The sequence below is a fragment of the Pocillopora damicornis genome, chromosome 1 (assembly GCF_964200805.1).
Source record: "Pocillopora damicornis chromosome 1, jaPocDami1.2, whole genome shotgun sequence".
NCBI classification, from domain to species: Eukaryota; Metazoa; Cnidaria; class Anthozoa; order Scleractinia; family Pocilloporidae; genus Pocillopora; species Pocillopora damicornis.
In genome coordinates, this window is record NC_142670.1 from 3,757,005 (window position 1) to 3,770,698 (window position 13,694).

Genomic DNA, 13,694 nt, shown 5'->3' on the forward strand with positions numbered 1-13,694 from the left:
ATTTAGTATTTTATCAGAACTGGTCTCCTGTAGTGCATGCCTAAAGTTCTACATGGAGAGAACTCAAAGCTGTTTGCCTCGCCTTGGAAGCTTTCGCGAGTCATCTTTCTGGTGTTAAGGTTATTTGGTATTCCGATAACCAGAACGTCGAATCTATTCTTCAAAACAGTAGTAGGGTAGCTGACATGCACCAATTGGCCCTCCTAGTTATCCAAATATGTCTTGAGTTTCACATATCACTTGAGGTTAAGTGGATCCCTTGGGAGCTTAACGCTAAGGCTGATGCAATAAGCAATTTAACCGATTATGATGACTATTCCATTAACGAAGCTATCTTTCAAAGAATTAACCTATTTTGGGGGTCCCACACCGTTGACAGATTTGCTTGTCCCTATAACGCTAAGGTACCAAGATTTAACTCTGAGATTTTTTCAGACCGGCTGTGTAGTAGTAGATGCCTTCTCCCAAGATCGGGGGCACGATAATGATTGGATTTGTCCTCCAGTGTGCCTATTAATTAGAGTGGTAAAGCACATGGAATTGTGTAATGCGAGAGGAGCGGTTATCCTCCCCTTGTGGAAGTCCTCTTGCTTATGGACTTTATTTTGTAGAGACGGTGTGCAACGGAACAGTTTCGTAATTGACTGGGTGTTTTTTACCCAAGTTCCCAGGTCTCCTTATCAGCGGGAAAGCCTGAAACTCGCTTTTCGGTTCCAGACCCCTGGACTTTGATGCTATAGCCCTTCGAATTGATTTCGCCGCCCCAGATCTCCCTGTGCTTGCGTAGGCTTCTGTACGAAGTTCAGTATAGACTGTGATCGTTGTAATTAGCCCAGCGGGCTTTTTGTATTCACCGCGGAAGTTTTCTCTTCTGGGTGCAAATGTGATTTTGTTTCAGTCAATCCCAGCGTAATTGCTCTAAGTCCTTTTCACTTAGCTTATGGGTTGTTTGGCATTTACTCAGGCTTGAAATGACTTAAATCATAGAATAGCTCGTCAATATTGCGTATTGCGTTATGACACGAGTTTGTGTTAAGAATTTATTCAGCATTGTTTGAAATTAAAGGGACCCATTTGTAGGCGTAGGCTTCTGTACGAAGTTCAGTAAAGACTGTGATCGTTGTAATTAGCCCGGCAGGCTTTTGTATTCACCGCGGAAGTTTTCTCTTCTGGGTGCAAATGTGATTTTGTTTCAGTCAATCCCAGCGTAATTGCTCTAAGTCCTTTGTACTTAGCTTATGGGTTGTTTGGCACTTACTCAGGCTTGAAGTGACTTAAATCATAGAATTGCTCGTCAATATTGCGTATTGCGTTATGACACGAGTTTGTGTCACGAATTTATTCAGCATTGTTTGAAATTAAAGGGACCCATTTGTAAGCGTAGGCTTCTGTACGAAGTTCAGTAAAGACTGTGATCGTTGTAATTAGCCCGGCGGGCTTTTGTATTCACCGCGGAAGTTTTCTCTTCTGGGTGCAAATGTGATTTTGTTTCAGTCAATCCCAGCGTAATTGCTCTAAGTCCTTTGTACTTAGCTTATGCGTTGTTTGGCACTTCCGCAGGCTTGAAGTGAATTAAATCATAGAATTGCTCGTCAATATTGCGTATTGCGTTATGACACGAGTTTGTGTCACGAATTTATGCAGCATTGTTTGAAATTAAAGGGACTCATTTGTGGTCCACTTTGCAGATTCCATTTATCTATGTATTCTCTGTTGGAGTTTGATTATTCCCGGTTATTCTATTTTTATTTGACTATTTCTTTAGTTATTTCTTGTTGGATTGTACTCCTCACTTTGCCTTATTTTATCTCTCGTTTAGATATTTTTCATTCGGGATTTAGGGCATTCCGGGACGGACCGCTTGACAACTTGCTTGAGGGGCTGAAAGATCGACCCAAGACGACTGTGCTCTCTTCCAAAGCAAATGGGACTGATGGGACTGATGGGACTGTTATGGTTTAACGATGTGTCTAGAATAAGAAGTGATATTTCCTTTAAAAAAGGCTTCATGATTATTAAGGTTTTGAAAAGCAAGAATGTCCAGCTCCGGAAAGGCGACGAAGTCGTTATGTTATAATTGTCTAGTTCTGTATGCCCCGTTGAGTTGCTTAAGAGGTGTTTAGTTATGTTTAAGATACACCCTGATTCCAAAGATTTTATTTCAAGCCTATTTCTAAAGGGAAGGGCTCTTGCAAGCTTGTTGCCCCTGATAAGCCCATTAGTTACTCTACAATTAGAGGGGGTTTTCGCGGGGACCTGCAAAGTCTCGGAGTTGAACCGTCCAAGTTGGGTTTGCATTCTCTAAGATCTGGGGGAGCCATTACGATAGCAAGTAATGGAGTAATCGAGAGAGTTTTCCAACGACATGGTTTTTGGAAATCGGTACAAGCCAAAGACATATACGTGGACGATAATTTTGAACAATGACTCGAAGTATCGCGTTTTCTTGGGCTCTGAAGGCGTTTTCGTGCTTTTGGTGGTATTATATCACCTAGCCTCGTGCGTCTTGCCCAATTCTTTGTCAGTCTATATATGCCTCGGGTTGGTTCTCGGCAGGCTTCCCTAAATAAACTTATTTGGTGTACACTACTATGTTATTTGTTGTGTAGTGGAGACAAAATATGGTATTTCTGACGAATGAGTCTGCGAATAAGGCAGAAATAGATATTTTGTCGGCACGAGATACGACAAGGCCTGGGCCTTAGGCCCGAGCATCATGGGTAATGATGCAGTGGTATATAAGGGAAAGTATAGCACGTGATGTCCATCTAGGCCTCAGAAGCAACCGTTCACCTCTGGCTGATGACAAATTTATTTTAGTTTGAAAACATATTTTCTTTAGCTGTGAAGCCTCGTAGGATGGGCTGCCAACTGCTCTGAGTTTGGGCCATGGTTCCTACCCAGATTTCCTGTCATGTTTTTCCCCAAAGGGGTTTTTTCTGACAGGTTTTTTCTGGCCTCTGTATAACCGTAGTTATGTCCTTGTAAGCGGTTGCCCATCTCTGTTAATCCAGACTTGGTGAAGTTTGCATGTTAGTAATGTATACCTTTTTTTTTAATGTCTAAGGAATTGACTGTATATCAGGATTGTATATGGTATATCAGTTGCGAAGATATGTATGTATGCATTCCCCGGGCTATATATGCCTCGGGTTGGTTCTCGGCAGGCTTCCCTAAATAAACTTATTTGGTGTACACTACTATGTTATTTGTTGTGTAGTGGAGACAAAATACCTTATTTGAGCGCTATGTTTGTCCTTCTCTTGTTGCATAGTCACCATTCCCTTGATAACTCGCTCGAGGATCAGAATGTTGAACTTAAAGAAGGAAATAGACCTATATGAGCCTCATGAAAGTTTTTTTTTTTTAGTTTCGATAATGATAATCATGCATGGTTATGTTCACTTACAAATTCAATGAGCACAAGAAATACTATAAATATCCAGATCAGGAAATTGGCAAATGCTTTGTTTGTCAATGATTACTTGACATACCAATATGGATTCGCCACAGATTTAATGCGTTGATCGTGCCTTTTCTACAGAATATTGATTGGTGGCATCAATGATTACAGCCTGATCAATCCGATTCAAAACCGATCTTAAGACTCATAATTTTTGTCTTCCATCTCGAAACACGATAACAAGAAGCTAATAAATGAAAACGAAAAAGGATCATTTTTGAATTTATACGTTACGTTCAGCTGTAACAAGATCTTTGTTCATTTTCCAAATTACTTGTGTTACATCAGTTCTTGGAAAGCTGAGTGGGATGACATTAGATCAGTACAATGAAATTCTCCTAACGATTTATCAGCAACAAAACTTTCGATTCCATCTTTTCCAGCTGCAATACTCAGCTGTGTCCAGAAGAACAGCAAAATGAGAACAGCAAAATGAGTCAATGGTGACAGGTGCACTCTGTTTGGTGTGCATCAGTACGCACGCCAATGGAACTGAAGCGTAAGGCGGATAACTTATCGATCAAGTCAGATTCTGGTGCACAAGTCATGCGAACGGAGCCCCGTATCTAATAACATATTTAAATTATCAAAGTTATAGTAAAAATAAAAAGGAAGGAAAAAAATAAAGAAGTGATTACCACTTTTTAATGCTTGCAGCAAACAATGGAAAAAAAATTAAACATTTTTTTTTTTAAAGATATCCCAACGACGTTGTTGTAATTTTCAATTTACAAAACAATCAGTCCCGTTCTCCAGAGTTTTTTTAGCAATCAGTATTGGGCCACTTCTTATGACAATTCAGTGTATCATCAAATTGGGATATTAACCATTAGTCGAAAAGGGCTGATAAACTAAACCATATGTTTAAAAGGATCGATAAACTAGCACATCGAGTCTTGAAAGACTAATCTTCCGAGCATAAGCTGCTTGTCTGACGAAAGGATACTGTCTGAACATTATCTCTATTGCAAAATAATCCAATCTCTTTGTTCAGTTATCTCAAGATAACGCTCTTAGATACTGATACTTTTGTCTATTGTCAACACCTAATTTTAGTTCATTTTAATGTGCGGAACTACATATTCTCCGTTCCTACCGCGTAGTTTTCTTTGGTTAGTACTCGTATTCGAGATTATCTACACGGCCATGGCAGACATATAGACTTACACTCTGCGAAAATATGCATAACAGCTAAGAGGATTTTATAGAAGAAAACAGGCTTTGATAACAAACATAACTTTAAGAATTTTAGATATATGAATTCATATATTTGCACTGCAGTGAAGAAACGAATTTAATTAAGAGATCCTACAGGATTTGAACCCATGACCTCTGCGATACCGTTGCCGCGCTTTACCAACTGAGCTAACAAGCCAACTGGGAGCTGGTTAATATGTCGAGTCCAGATAAACCATCCAAGTAATGAATAATGATTTTAGATATATGAAAGTCATATATTTGCAATGCGGTGAAGAAACGAGTTTAAGAGATTCTCGCAGATCCTCGCAGTAGTCATGGGTTCAAATCCCGTACGGGCCTGAATTTTTGTCGGGTCCTATTTTCAAGTATTAGTTCAGCAGTGTTCTTAGCTGCGAGGAGTTCTTAAATTCATTTCTTCGCCGCAGTGCAAATATAAGAATTTCATATATCTAAAATCAAAATATATAAATAATGATATCATGACCTTACCATTCATTTGGGCCAAGCTTAAAATACTTAAAGGCGAATGAATTCTGGATCAAAACGGATTTGGAAACACGCAACACCCAAACAATCATTTAAACCCACCATACACTACAGAAAATAACCGAGGCCCTTAAAAAAATGGTGTGAAATTGAATTTATCAAAACTGGCCGGAGATTTGTGGGAACTGCTCCATGTAATGAAATAAGGAAGGATAGGAATTTAGCACATCGTGATTGGAGTGAATCGAAAGTTGTGAATGATTATGTAGCCTTAAGGTCCAATCAGCTGTGTAAACCAAAAATACAAGCTATGCCATGAGCATATTAATCCTAAATTTCTTTTTTAAATATCTTAGAAAAATACAAATCCCGAAAGATCTATAACGTAACACTTCCAATTCGCAAGACCTTGTCCCTTGCTTTTTAACAGAATCTTTTGCGAACGATCTAAAGGGTTACCCTCAATCTTTAAAGGTGGGCGGAGAGGGGGGGAGGTGTTCTGTCTATGTCCATTTGTTCATTTCTATGCAAACTTTATCAGTATTAGTTTGAAAGAAAGGACTTACATTTATAAGTTAAAGTAATCGACAATCAATCCCACGATGAAACAAAATAATGCTGTTTATATCTTTATTGCCTCCACCCCTCCCCCCTCTCCCCAGTTGCTATAAACGTGCTGGTTATCATTTTTTTTTCTTTTAGTATTTCGAAACTCGATTTTCCCTCACGAAATGGAAAGGTCTCTGCGGGTAAAGATGTTTGACTTTGATCCTTTTGGGAGGTTTTAATTTGCAGCAGGCAAATACACTGGTTATTCTGAGCAAGATGTCGCGCGAGTGCCAACACTCAGTCGGTTTGCAACTCTCATGGTTATTTTCATGCTAATTTTCATGCTAATTTCAAGTTTTCACTGTTTTGAAAAACGAGGTATTTGAACAAGTTTTAGCTACTGCACGTCAATAAAATTATAACTCTGAGGAGCGTAGCTGTAATTCTTAACTTAAGGCTAACATCTTATTCTCTGATCGTTTTTTCCTTCCGACTTGATACCTAACGGCAATGCCGTTAGGATGCTGGTTACAAAACGCAGCTAGCTACAAAGAGGGCTCAGGTAAATTCATTGACATAGTTAAAATCATGTTTAAAATACTTAAGTCAAACGCTAAATACAAAATTTGGATACCTTTTTCCAAAACACTTATACTCTTTTAGTACTTGAACAAGTGAGATGGGAGTTGCAAATATAGGTTGCCATTATTACTGTTTGTGCAAAGTTTTCGGGCCTCATGATGTTAGATGCGTCTCTGTGGAGAGTTCTCGTTCATACCAAGAACCTTTCTGCTCATCAAACGGTTCAACATGTTGGCTTCAATTAGAACACTTTAGGACAGCTTAAATACACTAAGCTGCTGGTCTCGTTGTCTGTTTTCTGCATTTTGAGATGCTGAGTTTGATAAAAGCACCTGGCATTTTTTTTTTTCATTTGTGTTTTCGAGCTTATTCGGTTTCTCCATGATCTAGGCACGAAAAACATGTAAGTACATCGTATATCTATCTATTTTGTTAGTTAGTTTCTTTGTTCGCCGTATTTTTTCCTAATCTCAGTGAATCGTTCGTTGGTTAATCGTTGGTTAGCTAGTTTATTTGTTCGTTCTGGTTCATTCGCTCGGCGTGATGGAAGTTTGTTTGCCAATTTACATGGTATAATAATACAGTTCAACGCATATCAAAATATTCAGTTGTCCTTGATCACGCAGTAGAGACACTGGCTCTCTACACAACATATGACAGTGTATGTCTGTTTCAACAGGAAATGTGTATTCTTCGACTTAACTACACTGTACAGCACCCTGGTAACTGTGAAGGTGAGTTATTTTGAATAAATACTTGCTTCCAAGAACTTTCTTTGTCAGAAAATCCGTCTCCAAACACCTGCAGAGAAAATAAGAGCAAAAGTGTCACTGTTATTGTCAGTGTCAGTGCTAATGGCACAATTGGTGTTCAAAGCAAATCTTGTTGCTGGTTTTCATGGTTATCATGCTGCTGGTTGTCATTTCGACTGGTCTCAGCAATAATGTCCGATTCTCGTTTTGGTGTCTGTGGTGCAGAAGCAGTTTTAGCGCCAGCAGAAGTGACATTGTCCTCTTGTTAACAACGCTTTCTATTATAGGGGCGCTTTTGGAAACAATGGCCTTATCTTGTGATTTCAGTGAGTGATAGAGATGGTTGGGACAATAGCTTTAAATTAGACAAAAGTGAATTCAGATTACGCCAAGTATTTTTGAATTTATTTTTTCTAGGATTTCCTTTTTAGAGAGGTCGTCAACACATGCTGTAAATCCCCTCCCTTGGTTATTTCCATTGTGAAGTCATTTGCCTCAGGCCATTTGTGTTTTATCCTGACAAGGCCCTCGGAGTTCAGGTCACGGTTAATCATATTGAAGCTAGTGACAAATCTTATGTATACGACGCCGTTGTGTCCTAGTTTGAAAATGTCAACTACGATAGATTTACTGCATGTATGATGGCGGCCGGTTACAACGAAAGACACGCAAATGCTAATGTGACAGTTGATTGGATGGTTTACCAAGGGACACCAGTGGGTGGAGTTGCTGATGAAGTGCGGTTATCGCAATGGTGGACTGGAACGACTTGTAAATCTGTCAGTTTTCTCTCGGTCGGTAAAATGAATTATCTTATTATAAATGTTCTAAAAACGAAGAGAAGTTTCTCCGAAAAACTGGAGCCGTGCTCAGCTCGCAGTTACGACCTTGCATGATTCATTCATTCATTATATATACCTAAAGAGATGAAGTCGTTAAACTTAAGTGTTTCAGAAGCCACACATGTTTTCACACGCACAAATGGTATTAACTACAATAGTGTCGGCCTCATACCAGAATCTTCAAAAGAAAATGGCTGGCAAAAAAATTTCTCAGGCAAATTTCACCGTCACGAAAGACTCACGCGTTTGTTATCAACATTTCGAACGACATTATTACGAACGGGATCTTAGGTCCGAGATGCTTCGAACACCCGGGAAGTACAAGTTGGAGGAGGATGTTGTCCCAAAAATCCCGGGCTATTTATGGTGAAACACTCGATCGACCTTATGGAGCGCCAATAAAATATAAACAATTCTCCATAACTTGTTGCAGGAATATCTGTATCTTATGTTTCAGTATGGATCTGCGTGTGAAGAGATAGCATTACCTTTTTGCCAGTTTTCTTCCTTCTGAAAGCCCTTCAACTCTGGACAACTTCAAATAACCAGAAGCGAAAGAAAATAAATACCAATGATTTATCTTATTCCTCTAAGGCTACCTAGAAGTAAATGATAATAAAATGACGATTTTACGCTTCAGTTTCTGTTCCTCTGAGAATTGCTACAAGGTAGCACTGTTGTTGCTTTTGTTGGTATTTTAACATGTAAAATTAAGACCACAAGAATATAAAAGGTAAAGAGGGTTGGTTGCTCATTTATTGACAACAAAAGGCTTACACCGATATTATTCGAAGTTTCTCTCTGTTATACCGCGAAAAGATTCGATCGATACATTACACGCTCCTCATTAAAATGTTATTAATTATGTGCTTTTGAATGAGGAAGTAAATAAAGTTTTTTTTTTTGACATATGACAAATGGAGAAAGCTTTTTGAATGGATTAAGTTCCATTTCTCAACCGCCACTCTCAGGGGAAAAATTCTGAAACAGTAAGACGAGTAAAAACGAGACTTCCAAGAGAAAACACCATGAATAGTCTTTATTTGTTTTTGTTTTTATTTGTTTCTTGGTTTGTTATTGATTAATTCTTGCCTCTATTGACAGTAATGGTATCTTGATTACCATTATTGGTCTCCATAATGTTTTTTTCTTCTCGGTGGTGAGTTATGTTTCTTTCCTCTCATAGTGGGTTATGATTTTTCATTATTCTGTAAACTGATGTCTTGGATGTAGACTTTCTTAACATTAGTGTATCCAATGCCCTTTTCTTTCCACACGGAGAAGACCGTAAATCATGATTACTTGAGATGTTCTTTTCTTACTTTTCGTATCAATACAAAGCTTTCAGAGCCTTCTTAAGCTGGTTATCTATAACTGCTCTAAAATTTTCTTATCGAAATTAATTCAAGATATACACAAATCTGAGCTAAAGAACAACACTACTAGGACTACTCAGATTTCATATATTTCAATGCCACTTTCATGGTTATTGCGAGGCTGGACATTCATTTTTCTTGGCAATCCATGCTGATACTTTCATTTACTTGCGAAGCTCGCTTAACGCCTGTTACTTCATCTGCAGTTGGGTTGACAGCGTTGATCCTTCTTTTGAAGCGAGATCTAATCTGCATGAATAAGTTGATATCAAAACGATCTCAAGAACTGTACAACTCTATGTGCTTCGCATTTATACAGTCATCGAATTTAACTTCTTATTTCAAAGTGGAAGCCTTGTCAGGTAAAAATCTGAGCAAAAAATTTAAAGCTTATAAAGAGTATTCAAAATAAAATTTAATAAAATACCTCTGAGTTCCTCACACAGTGAAGGAGAAATATTATGAAGCCCTGTTAAATGGCAATTTCAGAAATCACATTAACGCCTTTAGTAGATTCAACGTGCTTCCATACAAGCTACCCTAACCCTAAACCTCTTAGTATTAAATATTGCTGGGCAGCAAAAATGTCCAAACCTATACTGCTATTAATCACAGGTTCTCTACTTTGTCTCTGTATTACACTAAGTTTACCGCCTGGTAAACTTGTAAGGAAGGGTTAGTATAACTTCTTGCTTGAATATCGAGAGGAATACAATTAGATGAAGAAAACTTTTGTCATCTCAGGTATTCGATTGTGAGGCCTTAAATGCCATGTCCTAAATCGACTTAGTCTCAATAAGCAAAATTGTGATCATTGATGCAAAATAGATAATTATATGTTTTGTTATATTAAGGTTTGGTTTTTACTCCGGAAAACTCAGTTTCACTTTTTTTATGTAATTGTAAAGAGGGTCTTTATTTTTACGAACAAATCTTAGAATCATGACCTGATTCCCTTTTTTGTGTCTTTTTCAACCCTTTAATTCCCATGAGTGACCAAACAGAAATGCTTACAATATCAATACAAAATCAGGAAGACCAGTGATGAGAACCAAGAAAAGTATATATAAGGGGATTAAAAGCTGATCTTATAACAAATTCTCGGAAGTAAAATCAGAAGAATTGTAGAGGAGACAGTAAGGAGAATTACTAATAATATCTTGGGAGTTAAAGGGTTCAACACTGTTTACTAAAGAACGCTTTAACTGTTAAAAGTTCATCAGCCACGTAGCGTGTGTTTTCCAAGTATGTCTTAATGGGATAATTCGAAAGTTGTTTTTATGTCAGGAGAGACACATTCTTAGTAGACATGGGCTGAGTGAACTTGTACCCTAAAATGAGGTGCACTTTCAGCACCGACTTTTACCTTTGTCAAGATTCATTCTTAAATCAGTGGTGAATCCACCAACCGCCCGTTCACCTCCATACTGTATGAGCACGGATTTCATTCACTAAAAGGTGTATTTAGTTTACCTGAGTGGAGTTGAACATTATGAAAATGTAGGCAAACGCTTTGTGCAGGGGCGACAGAAGACCAAATAGCCACGTGATCCCAAGCAAAGGAATCATCAACACGCATGCCCTGACACCAAGTCTATAAAATCATGAAAAAAAGAGAAAATCAACTTGTTGTGAATTGGCATTATTCGTATGAGATAGCAAAGTAAGAGGCTAAGGGCTTAGATGCATCTTCTACTGACGCCACACAAATACTTACCTTATTTGTTCACTGATTTTGTCTTTTGCATGCTGCATGTTTGTCATCTCCTTGATAACTCGCACCAGTATCAATGTGTTTAACTGAGAAGAGAAGAAAACAAGACAAAACAAAAAACAATCTAACTATACAAAGGAAAGAGAAGTTTGCACTTGAGCTAAGTTCTCCTAGTGGCCTCATTGGATGTTCGTCAAAAGTTGAACCCTTCCCCTCCTCGTCATCCCATCAGACATTTCCCAGGTTTTCTTGACCATTGGTTGGTAAATATCCATAAAGCAGGGAGGAGAGGGAGAGAAGCATTGTGAACACAAACTATTTCGCCTAACAACACAAAACAACAACCCGGGAGAGACTCGAGCCAGGACTACTTAACCTGAAAATCTTTCGCGGTAACCGCAGACGAGATCTTCCTACAATAAGGTCACTTCAAGCAAAATTTATATTTCGTACATATTTAAGATTTCGTTGGCAACTATTGATTAGAGTCTAGATTAAAAAAGCGGCGAGCGAAAAAGAATTCTCACGATGCAACGATAACCGAAGGCAAAGTGTGAAAGAGGGAAACGAAAAAATTTTAAGAATTTAACCTACCAACTCGATCAGTAGAACGAATACAACAAATATCCAGATCATGCCGTTAGAGGATGACATCCAGCAGCTGAATAAAAAATGAAGTATCCGAAACTTTGATAAATTATCAATTAATTAATAATTTTTTTGCGCAGCATGTACGCAGTACCCTCCATATCGGGTTTGATGACTAGTAATAAAAAGCAACAAAGAAATAACAAAACAACAACAACAGCAGCCACAAACCAATCAATTAAACCAAAAAAAAACAAAGAAACAAGCAAAAAAAGTACAACATAAAACGAGGATTCGTGACAGGGAAATCACACGAGGAAAAATCATTCACTTCTTACAAATTTTCACTGATATAGCTTTTAATCCCTGGCCCGGTTCCGGCTGCAATGCCCAGCGATATGGAAACAACGACGGCGGGTAGACCTGTGGATTCGAAATTCGAAGAGACAACAGAGTCAAATGATGATGATATCTAAGATGATAATGGCGATGGTAATGTTCATGGTAATTAATGTCTTACTTTTCAAAAGATTATCAAATAGAGAATGGGTTTTTAATTCATAGTTACCCCATGAAAATCCATGTGAAACCTTCATTTTGTCGTTGATATTGTAAACTTTTACAACAAACATGTAGAGATAAACTCCCTCGATCAACATCCAGCAGAAAGCGGCCATTAGGAAATATTGCACAAACGCTGCTACTGTAACACAGGCAGACTGCACAGGAATGAAAAAGTTGAGTTAAGATTTGGATTAAGGTCATAAAGATGTAATGAAAGAGACTATTCTCTTCTTACCTTGTTCTCAACAGCACCACTTCCAGTTGGGAAGATAATTTGACCTGCACCAAGTGAAGCGACTAGACTCACTCGAATCTGAGATAAAGGTCTCCTCATGTCTCTAATCAAAAATAAAACAATTTTATTCTACATCAGTTCTATTCTCATTTTATACAAAGTCTGATTATATTTTTATGATTCTACTTGGCTGCTTAAATAAATCTAAACTTTACACATTTAAACTGATATAATCTCTTGTTGGTCTACATGTTCAGCTTGCTTTGGAATTCTTGGGTGGAACTATGTCATGTACTTACGTAAGAACAGCATAACTGATGATTGTTAAAGTGATTCCAACCAGAGAAAAAGACAAGCCCACATATGTAAGAATTTCCAGCGCTGTTTCGTCAGTCTTAAAAATGAATGCAAAAACAGTGATTCAATACCGATAACGGAAGAGGGCTACACACTATTTACCCCAATGCTGTCTAGTCTAAGTTCCTTCTGGAATCAATGTATGTATATGCTTATCAATATTCCTACCTTACTTAAAAAGTTACTGCTGGTTCCCCTGTCAAACTGCATAAGAACTGCAAAGTGAGTCAAATGATTGCAGCTGCACTCGGTATAAAATTCGTTCCTTGATGTTAGGAGACACCCTTGTCCTGACCAACTAAAATGACAGCAGAAAACTTTCAGAATCAGAAGGAAATAAGGAAATTAGTTCATTAATACCAAATGTCTCGATAGATGGATGATCTTGAGATAAATAAGATACTGAAGATTTAGATATATGAAAATTCACATATTTGCACTGCGGTGGAAAGATGAAATTAGAAGATCCTAGCAGCTAAGAACACTACTGAAACTAGTAGTTGTAAGTAGGACCTGAAAAAAATTTCAGGCCCGTACGGGATTTGAACCCATGACCTCTGCGTTACCGGTGCAGCGCTCTACCAATTGAGCTAACAAGCCAACTGGGAGCTGGTCAATGAATTGGGTACAAACATCCGAGTGAATGAAGATTTAGATATATGAAAATTCACATATTTGCACTGCGGTGGAAAGATGAAATTAGAAGATCCTCGCAGCTAAGAACACTACTGAAACTAGTAGTTGTAAGTAGGACCTGAAAAAAATTTCAGGCCCGTACGGGATTTGAACCCATTTGACCAGCTCCCAGTTGGCTTGTTAGCTCAATTGGTAGAGCGCTGCACCGGTAACGCAGAGGTCATGGGTTCAAATCCCGTACGGGCCTGAAATTTTTTTTTTTCAGGTCCTACTTACAACTACTAGTTTCAGTAGCGTTCTTAGTTGCGAGGATCTTCTAATTTCATCTTTCCACCGCAGTGCAAATATGT

General features: G+C 38.2%; 1 protein-coding gene across 1 annotated transcript in view; it reads left to right on the plus strand.

The window, feature by feature from the left end:
- LOC149051380 (adhesion G protein-coupled receptor E3-like) overlaps nt 1-13,694 on the plus strand; it is a 494,984-nt gene that overhangs the window by 48,578 nt on the left and 432,712 nt on the right. The window lies entirely within an intron of this gene.